A 10,818-nucleotide genomic window follows, 5' to 3' on the forward strand; every position below is an offset into this window, starting at 1 on the left:
TCAACCATACTTTCACCGAAGTTAAGAGAGGTATGTCATTCCTAATCAGGAGTATGTCATCGACATATAATATTAGGAAGACAATCTTGCTCCCACTCGACTTGATATAAAGACATGGTTCCTCGACCGATCGAGTAAATCCATTTTCTTTAATCACTTGGTCGAAGCGATGATTCCAACTCCGAGATGCTTGCTTAAGTCCATAAATGGAACGCTTAAGCTTGCATACTTTCTTAGGATGTTCTGGATCGATGAAACCTTCGGGTTGTACCATGTGCAACTCTTCCTCCAAATAACCGTTTAAGAAGGCGGTTTTCACATCCATCTGCCAAATTTCATAGTCATGAAAAGCGGCGATCGCTAAGATAATCCGAATGGAACGCAACATGACTACGGGTGCAAAAATTTCATCGTAGTGCAAACCTGGCACTTGGGTGAAGCCTTTAGCAACTAGTCATGCTTTATAGATATCTTGTTGACCTTCCACAGAATGCTTTATCTTGTAAAGCCATTTGCATTGAAGGGGACGAACCTTAGCAGGCAAGTTAACAAGATCCCATACGTTGTTCTCATACATGGAGTCCATCTCGGATTGCATGGCCTCAAGCCATAGCTTTGAGTCAGAACTGGTCATGGCACCTTTATAGGTTGCGGGTTCACTACTCGTTAGGAGTAGAATGTCATCTATGTCATGTTCCTCGACCATACCAATGTATCTGTCCGGAGGAATAGAGACTCTTCCCGACCTCCTAGGTTCCTCAGGAATATTCACCGCAGCCGGGATTGAAGGAATTGGTTCCTCCAATGGTTGCTCGGTATTTGGTTCTGGAATCTCCGACAGGTCGAAGGTTCTATCACTCTTTGCATTCTCGAGAAATTCCTTCTCTAAGAATGTCGCACTAGCCGCAACAAAAACACGTTGTTCAGTTGGCGATTAGAAGTAATGACCAAGTGTTCCTTTAGGATAACCTATAAAGTATGTCTTGACCGATCGCGGGCCGAGCTTATCCTCGTGTCTCCACTTGACATAAGCCTCGCAGCCCCAAACCCGTATAAAGGACAAGTTAGGGACCGTTCCCTTCCATAGTTCATATGGAGTCTTGTCAACACTTTAGACGGACTTCGGTTAAGTATTAGAGCAAATGACGTAAGAGCATAACCCCACATTGAGTCGAGGCAACACGGTGTGACTCATCATGGATCGAACCATATCAAGTAGTGTTCGATTTCTCCGTTCGGACACACCATTCAACTGAGGTGTTCCAGGTGGAGTTAACTGTAGGGCAATCCCACAATCCTTAAGGTGTTGATCAAACTCGTGAGAAAGATACTCGCCACCACGGTCGATCGCAGTGTTTTAATCTTTCCGCCCAAAGAGGTTCTGTACCTATTCTCGGTATTCCTTGAAATTCTCAAAGGATTCACTTTTGTGTTTCATTAAGTAGACATAGCCATATCTACTTAAATCATCCGTGAAAGTGATGAAATACCTATAGCCTTCTCGTGCGGTGATTGACATAGGCCCACATACATCCGTATGTATGAGTCCTAATAGGTCAGCAGCGCGCATTCCAACACCTTTGAAGGAAATTCGAGTCATCTTACCGATGAGACATGATTCACACGTGCCAAATGATTGAAAATCAAAGGCCGAGATAGCTCCATTCTTTATGAGCTGTTTTACGCGTTTCTCATTAATGTGTCTCATACGGCAGTGCCATAGATACGTTTGATCTTTGTCACCAACCTTTAACTTTTTATTCATTACGTGTAATATTTCGGTGGTCTGATCTAAAACATAAATTCCGTTCATGGAGACTGCCTTGCCATAAATCATATTGTGTAATGAGAAAATGCAAGAATTATTCTCTATTACAAATGAAAAACCAAGTTTGTCAAGTGCAGAAACTGAAATAATGTTTTTCGAAAGACTGGGTACATAATAGCAGTTATATAAAAATAACTCAAATCCGCTAGGAAGCTGGATCACGTATGTTCCCCTTGAGACGGCAGCCACTCGTGCTCCATTCCCAACACACGCAGTCCACCTCACCCTTTACGAGGGGTTTGATGTTTCGAGCCCCCGCACATGATTACACAGATGAGAACCACAACCAGTATCTAGTACCCAAGTTTCGTAACTTGCGTGGTTAATCTCAATCATATGAATAAAAGTAGAAGAGGAAGAAGACATACCAACAGGGTTTAACGCGACCGCTTTTATGTCCTCACGATAAACAGACATGTACGCCTCCAATGCCCAGTCTTGTGGCAATGATGGCATTCCATGTTTTCGGTTTTGCTCTTTGTCGCGCCCGATGAGTTACTTGCCTCACCAGGCCCACTCTTACCCGACCACGACTTCTTGAACTTCGGTTTGCCTACCGCTAGGTCTCGCTTGAGCTTTGCCCTTACCCTTGCCCTTGTTTGTCACAACGAGAACATCTTGTTTCATGCTCCCACTGAACTTCATGTCCTTCTCGGTGCATGCGAGAAGGGAGTGCAGTTCATGGGGACTTTTCTTCAAATCATTCATATAGTAATTGGCTCTAAAGAGTGCAAAACCATCGTGGAGTGAATGAAGCACGCGGTCAATCACAATGTTCTCGCTGATTTTACAATCAAGCGCCTCCGATCTCTCGACATTCTCAATCATCTTTGAGAATGTGTGGGCTAACCGGTTGGCCCTTCTCGAGTCTCGCATCAAAGAAGCGAGTGGTATGCTCATAGGTCACGATTCTCGGTGCTTTCGAGAATTCCCTAGTGAGCGTGGTGAAAATCTTGTTTGCACCTTGGGCTATGAAGCGTTTATGCAAATTGGATTCCATTGCAAAAATGAGTACGTTTTTAATCGCACCCGCTTCCATGACGAAGTCGCTATACGTGGAGACCTCGTTAACTCGAGCCGTGGGGCCTGGGGCTGGCGGGAGGGGCTCGATCGATACTTGAGCTTCCCGTCGGCGGTGGCGGCATTCCGTAATGCCGCCTCCCATTCCGCAAAGTTTGATCCATCATTCTTCGGTCTAGTGGACTGATTCATCTGATTCATGAAGATCCGAAGCCGGGACTCACGGTCCAATGTGGCACTTGGCATTGGGTCATCGAGGATGCCAGCCATTATGTTATTAGCGCTTTAAAAAACGTGATCTACGCTGAAAAAGAAAGAAAAACAAAAACGAAATAAGCAACTCATCGAGGTGATTTAAGTCTATTAAAAATTCATTTTAATCGTGTAGACTCAATGCACTTGCATAATTGATCTCCCTCAAGAATAATACAAGTGATCCCAAGACTCAATTTTCGTAAATTGATAAGCCAACTGTTTAGCTAGTTCTTCCGTAAAAACTCTTGGTCGATAGATTTCCGTAAATCCTATCTATAGTCCACCATAATCACAGGATCGTACGAGTGACCATAGTGTTGAGATAAAATAGGTCAATCGGTTCCAACTTACCCGACGTAGAAGGGGTCATATTATGCCTACCGACGAAGAAGGGATTCATTGGAGTTTGACCTATAAAGACTGTTCTCAATTTTCGTTTATACGAGGAAGATCCCATCAACTTAGTTTTAATTCATTTTAAGAGAACGAATATCTAGCATTACGTGAATGAATCAACTTAGGTGATGGCTTAAAATGATCGTGTGACATAAGAATGTCATAGAAAACTAACGCGTGACCTCTATATGAGTCAGTTTTCATGCAATTATTAGGTGGTTTGGTTTTAGGCGGAATATGATGCAATCTATCGTTACGATAAAATAAATAAATGAATGCAATACGTAAATAAAAATTCCTAGTGTGGCCTATCCTAGTAAAAAGAACATAATACAACTTTAGAATCCACCGTTGGACCCGAGAAGCTTGTCTTGATGTTCCATCTTTTCCATGCAGCGGGAGTGAGCATCCAATCTCCATCTTTGATCTTCTCAAAATTACAATTAAAATTTACAAAATATAAACCTATTTACATTCTAAATTAAAATTGTAATTACAAAAAAAAAAAAAATGGAGATACAAGATCTCAAAATACAACCAAGACCGTGTTCCATCATTACGGTAACACGTTCTACTAAGGCCACACTAAGTTACAACCGTTTGCAAAAAAAAAAAAAAAAAAAAAAAAAAAAAAAAAAAAAGAAATACGTAATTAAAAGCATTCACTGGCATTCAACAATAATGATAAAAAAAATGCATCAACTAAATTAAATTTATTCGTGACATAATTCCGTAATTATGTTAAATTTATCCAAACCACCTTTTACAATTAAAATTATGTGACAAAACCGCTTCATCAACTTAATTTTAATTCATGATAATCCGTTATTTTAAATCGTTTTAAAATAACTAAATGGTACGTGAGTGAACCGTTTCACTATCAAGCGAATGCACAAAATTCGTATTGTGCACATGTTTTGGCCGAAAAAAAAAATAAAAACTGAAATTTTTTTTTTTTTCTTCTTCACGGTCTGACCGTGAACAGTACCAATTTTTTTTTTTTTTTTATTATTATTTTTTTTTTTTTTTTTTTTGAAGCTTAATGCCGAGAGCTCAAAAGGCCAAAAAAAAAAAAATTAAACGGCTCAAAAACGGGAGCCTCATCAATACAAACAAAATCGATTTGTTAAAAACCAATTGTAAAATGAACATAATCCGTATTAAAGCAAAATTACAATTGACATGATCTTCACATATTGTTATAATTATCGTTTAAAACAACAATACGCAAAGAACAAATCGAAAACAAAACAAGAGATCGTCTGATCTAGCAATAACCGTGAGGCACGCAATTCAAGGCAAAAAAAAATGAAAACAGGCCGTGAAAAATAAGAAGGCCGCACGGTTTTCAACACAAAAAAATGCCGTGACAACAAAAATTGGCCGAGACCAAAAACAGCCACACGGTTCATCAATTTTATGCAAAAATTTATCGATTCAATTTCGTTTGATGAAAAACACATAGAAAAATTTACGTGGCCTCGCTCTGATACCACTTGTGGGGTAATATCCGTATAATACCCTTAAATTATAGGACTATAACGTAAATTTAATATGCAATTTATTGTCATAAACGAAAAACAACAATGAAACGATAAAGATTAAAAAACAACCTCGGGTCCTTTGTAGTGCGGCGTAAAGAACATAAATCAACAGAGATTTCCTCCTAATCGTTGCACCCAAGACCGTCTGAGACTATGCCCTTGTGCTAGAAATCAATTCTCTAATTGCCTTGCAATATTGAGAGAATTTGTTGTGTGAGTTTTGCTAGATGTGAGATCTAAAGTTTTGAGAGAAAATGTTTCTCAAAACCCTAATTTTTGTTGCAAAATGAATTAGGTTAGAAAGGAGGAGAAGCTCTCCTTTTGTCCCTTCACTCGGCCAACCGAGAGCTTACATGGGGAAGTGGGCTTCCACTTCCTCTTAATTTTAACTCGTGGTCCGGCTCGTAAAATGCTAAATGTATATGACACGGTTTTATTATAAATCGTCATCGGTTATCGGCTATTAAAATATCAACTAATAACACGGATTAGCTGAAATATTAATACATGTCCGACACAGACGATATTGTATAATTGATTCAATATACATTAATTAAATATAATCGTTTATATTTAATTTACGAATTAACTGCTTAATTCGCCTTAGCCCATTTTATTTAATCCGTATTAAATAAAATATCTCAACATCGCATTTTGACTAATTACTAGTCAAATAACTCAGACTAACTGCTTAGTCAATTCTGGCATCAACATGACTGTATTTTCATACCGTCACATCTCTCAAACGTATCCTATAGGTGTGACTTTTAGGGACCAAATGATCACCGCCATCTGTATGACAATAACGTCAAACTTATCTAGCAAGCCAACCGTTATTGATAAACGTGGATCAACTGATTATAATACAAAAGTATACCCTTTGATCCTTTTAGAGATTTATAAGTCCTTGCACTAACTGTAAAGGACACCAGCCCCAACAGATAGCATTTTGATTTTTCAATCCTTCCAAAGTGGAAGGAGAATTTTCATGGCATTGATGATCGAATTCCTTAGAAGTTGTCACCGTGGGTGCCAAATCTTCACAAGTGGCCTCACGAGCAATTTTTTCTTTGAGCTTTTTCACCAAGTAGCTCTTGTATGATACTTTGGCTTTTTGAAGAAGGTCTACCATATCCTATTCAATGATCATTGGCTCCATGATGGGTGTCAAGTGGTCTTCATGAGGAGTAAAGGAAGGACGTTTTTCTTCATGATAGGGTATCTCAAATGTCTCAAGGATAGGCTCCTCAAGCAAGGTGATATTACGAGTCCATCCATTAGGCTCATCATCTTTGTTGCTATCTTCATACGAATCATAGATGGGGGCTTCATTTAACTCTTTCTCCAATGTCTCAACATTCACTTCAAAAGACACACCCTCATACTCACAAGGGTTAAGAGTATTTGGCTTACTCAACCTTATGTCTTCCTCATCAAACACAACACTTTCATACTCACAAGAGCTCAAGGAGATTGGCTCTTCCCATTTCTCATTTTCCATATCAAAAGTTACTACTTCAAATTCGCATTCATGCTCAATGTCCAAAGAACGGTGGTAAGGAGTGGTTACTTGGGATTCTTTCAATTGAGCAATTTGAATCTCCAATTCCTCACCTTGGGCAATAATGCCTAGAAGAACATTATCCCTCTTTTGACTCTCCTCTAGCATTTGTTTGAAGAAGTTTTGTTGATCTCCCATCATTTGGAGAATCACATTTTGAATGGGTTCATCTTCTTGTTGTGGGTAAGTGTGAAAGTGGTTGTATTGTGGCATTTGGAATTCATTGTGAAGTGGGTATTGGGTGGGTGGTTGTTGTGGATATTGGATGCGAGTGTTTTGGTTGGAAAATTTGGGGTAGTAGTTAGGATTTTCATTGTACGAATAATAAGGTAGGTTTGTGTTGACTTGCTCCTCAAACTCCCCATACCCACAGTCATACTCAAAAGATCCACCACATACTCCATATGTAAAGTCTTGAGCCATCATAGCTAAGACAAGGAAACAACTACAAGCATGGAAACTACACAAAAACGGTAAGAACAATTCTTGAGGAACAAGTTCCTCAAGGTGAAAGCAAAACCAAAATAGACAAACAAGTAAGAACTTAATCATATAGCACCATCCCCGGCAACGGCGCCATTTTGATGGGTGAGTGATGTCGTCGGGTCACATCCAATCAAACACATTTATAATACTCAACATACAACTAGTTAGCGGTAAGTCGAGGTCGATCCATGGGACGGTGTGCTTTGGGTTCTAAGTCTATCTATCTCAATTTATGCTAGTGTCACAATTTGTTTGGGTTTGTAGTTGTGTTCTAGACTAATAAAAGCAATAAAGTAAAACAAGCAATAAAAGGAAAGATGTAAACAAATGATTAAAAGTGCTAGGATGTCATGGGGTCATAGGGGATTCATGGTGTTGATCATACAAACATGTTTACAAAGTTGCAAGCAATTAATGTTATGGAGAAACCGAGTTGGTTTATGTCTTACGGTTCATAGGAAGGTTTGGGTCTCGGAGCCGAATCGATTAGATTGTACAACACCTACAAGTCGACTTACTTTCCTCCTATTCAACTTCTATGCATGGTCTAACAAGACTCGAGTTGGTTTATATCTTACAAGTCAAGTTGAGTAGATAAGAGATGGTAAAAATGCAAGGATTCATAGGCTTAGCATTTCATCAAACATAACATGTGCATAAAGTTGACATCACAACAAGCAAGTAATTTGATTATGAAAACATATTAGATTAAGCATTAATCAATCCCATGTTGGTTTCCCCTAATTACCCATTAATCCTAGCTAAAGAAACTACTCACTCATTATCATGGGAAACATGTCATTAATGGTGTCAATCATCACAACAAGTATAAACATGATAATAGAATGAAGAAATGAACAATAAAGATTAAAGAGTAAAGGAATTATACCAAACTTGAGATGATCCAAATAATAAAGCAAAGAATAATAGAAGAAACTTGATTGATTGATTAAGAGTTGTCAATTCTCCAATAATAACCCAATAATCTTCAATTACCAAAAAGTGATGAACTTGAATAATAAACTTGAACAATAATTAAGGAGAGATTAATGTGTAATTTTTGTGGAAAGATTCAAGAGTAATCTATTCTAATCTACTCCTAATCTAATCTAAGGAAAGGTTTGTTCTAGCCAAGAGATCCCCCTTTGATTATTTACAAGTGGGGTCTTTATAGTAGAGCTTCATTAGGTTAACTAAGGCTAAATTAGTAATTACACTTTTTAGATTTGAGCACGGAGACGCCGGTATTTTACGAAAAAAGGGCATCTTTTTTTGAAGCTTGAAGAACACGGATTTGTGCTGGACTGGAATCCGGGCGTATTGGTGTCGGGACGGGCGGATTGTAGCAGGGGAAGACGGGCGGATTTGGGTGAAGACGCACGTCTTCTGTGGTTTGGGGACGGCCGGCTTCTACAGAAGCCGCACGGATTGGAGTGCAGTCTCGCTTTCTCTTCCATTCTTCCCTTTCCTTCACTTCCATTTTATTCTTGTGGGATTTGGTCTTTAGTTCTTGTTTCCTCTTTAATCTTAGCTCATCAAATATCGCCAAATAGCTTCTGAATGCGCACGAAAGACGGGAATTTCCGCCTTATTATCTTCTTTCCTACAAAACATATAGAATGCGATAGAAAAGCAAATAGGAAGGTTTTGACGGATAAAATGGCCATGGAATGTTATAATAGTAGGCAAAATAGGCTCAATTAGGGGACTAAATATGCTCAAATAATGGTCACATCATATGTCAATAAGTAAATAGAAAAATAAAGTGCGTAATGTAAGTTGACACGTAAGATTTGGTGACGCGAAAAACCCAATGTGGGAACAACCGCGGGAGGGACGGTACCCTGTCAAGTATTGCACTATATGAATAGGAGGATGATTACAATTATGGCATAAAGCTAGTCCTGCTGGCCCCAGATGTCAGGCCTGCAAGATCTTGATCGAACATATCTTATATGTCTTGATGTGGTCTTGAATGTGGATGTATGAATGCGGGGGTGTTGAATGAATGCCTTCTTGATTTGCTCCTTTGACTATTTATAGGGTAAGAACCCTAGATCTATCCTACCTCGAATATGGAATGTGAATATAATTTCCATAAGGACTCTTTCCAAACCCGGATTCCCTTGCCAATTCTCCCTGATCTCCTTAACTTCTCCCTAACTTCTCCCTAACTTCTCCCTAACTCTTCTTTCCTTAATCCGGACGCCTTCTACGATGGGCTCCTAATCTTCCTTGAGCCCGTTTCCCCTTCCTCTAACCGCGGGCTTTCTTCCTCCTTGTCACTCTGTCCAAAGCTTTTTTATTTTATTAAGTGGGCCTTCTTTATTGTGCTATTTTTAGCCCAAACAGCTATATGGGATTTGAACCCATATCTTTGTGCAAAATTAGCACTTCGCTCTACCGTTGAGCTAATAGCCTTTAATATACGCTAAACAAAGATGAAATTAGGGCTATACACAACACAATTGCTCAAATGTTCGTGATCAGTACACATTCTAAAACTAAGCATGATGCCTACAAATCAGTTTTCAAATTCCAAGTTCGTAATCGCATTGAATTTGTCATATTCTCTAAAGAGCACCATGCATATATCTTTGAACAGTTAAAACTTCAAACAGAAAAATAGCAACTGAATCAGTAAACAGCAACACACATTTGATATATTGATATGTCTAGCAATTTAAGGGGGTGACAAGTTCACAGTAGTTGTCCCATTTTTAGGAAAATCTTGAAACAAAGATCACAAAAATCATTAGTTGATCTTTAGAGAAAAAGTGTCAAAAATGTATGTCTAACATCTGTTAGTACACAAATTATCAGCCCTCAGACCCCTCACTTCTATCATACCTGAGGCCCTTCACCAGCATCACAAATCAGGCTCCTTGACAGCATAAAATTTAAAGACTAATCTAGCATAAAAGTCCAAATTCCCAGCAAGTAATAGAAGAATAAATCGAGTAGAGTTGCTCAACTCAGGCTTCTTAATAGCATCACAATTGCTACGCAAAGCCACCTAATCCACCCTCAAACCCTTTCCCTTATTACCGGAACTGATTTAACTTAAAATTAATGTACTTAACCAACAGTAATTAGATAATGCAACTGAAGAACTTTTTAATGCACATAGAACCTTATTTCATGCACATATAACCTTATTTCATTCACATAATCTTATTTCATGCCCATATAACACACTTATTTCATGCATGTACACGGTTGTTTGATGCACATATATTCTTTTTCCATGCATCTACAAGGCTAATTCATGCATTGATAAGTCTATTGCACCCCAACTCCTAACCATTATTATTTGGACAAACGATGGGGGAATAGTGTTCTAAAATTTAGGGCGGGAAAGGGTTTAGGGTTGGATTAGGCGGGTCTGAATCCAACTCTAAACCCTTTCCCTTATCATCATTCAAACGGCAGCAAGACCAAAAGACACCCTAGAGGGGAAGAGTGAACCCTTTTTTGGGGACGGGATTAAAACTAGGGGAATGGTGTCCTAAAATTTAGGACGGAAAAGGGTTTAGGGTTGGATTAGGCGGCCCGTTACGCGCCTAATCCAACCCTAAACCCTTTACCTTATTATCAGAACTTATTTAACTTAAAATTAATGTCCTTAACCAATAGTAATTAGATGCAGTTGAAGAACATTTTAATGCACATATAACTTATTTCATGCACATATAACCTTATTTCATGCCCATATCACACTTATTTCA

This window comes from Silene latifolia, chromosome 1 (assembly GCF_048544455.1).
Source record: "Silene latifolia isolate original U9 population chromosome 1, ASM4854445v1, whole genome shotgun sequence".
In the NCBI taxonomy this organism is placed as follows: Eukaryota; Viridiplantae; Streptophyta; class Magnoliopsida; order Caryophyllales; family Caryophyllaceae; genus Silene; species Silene latifolia.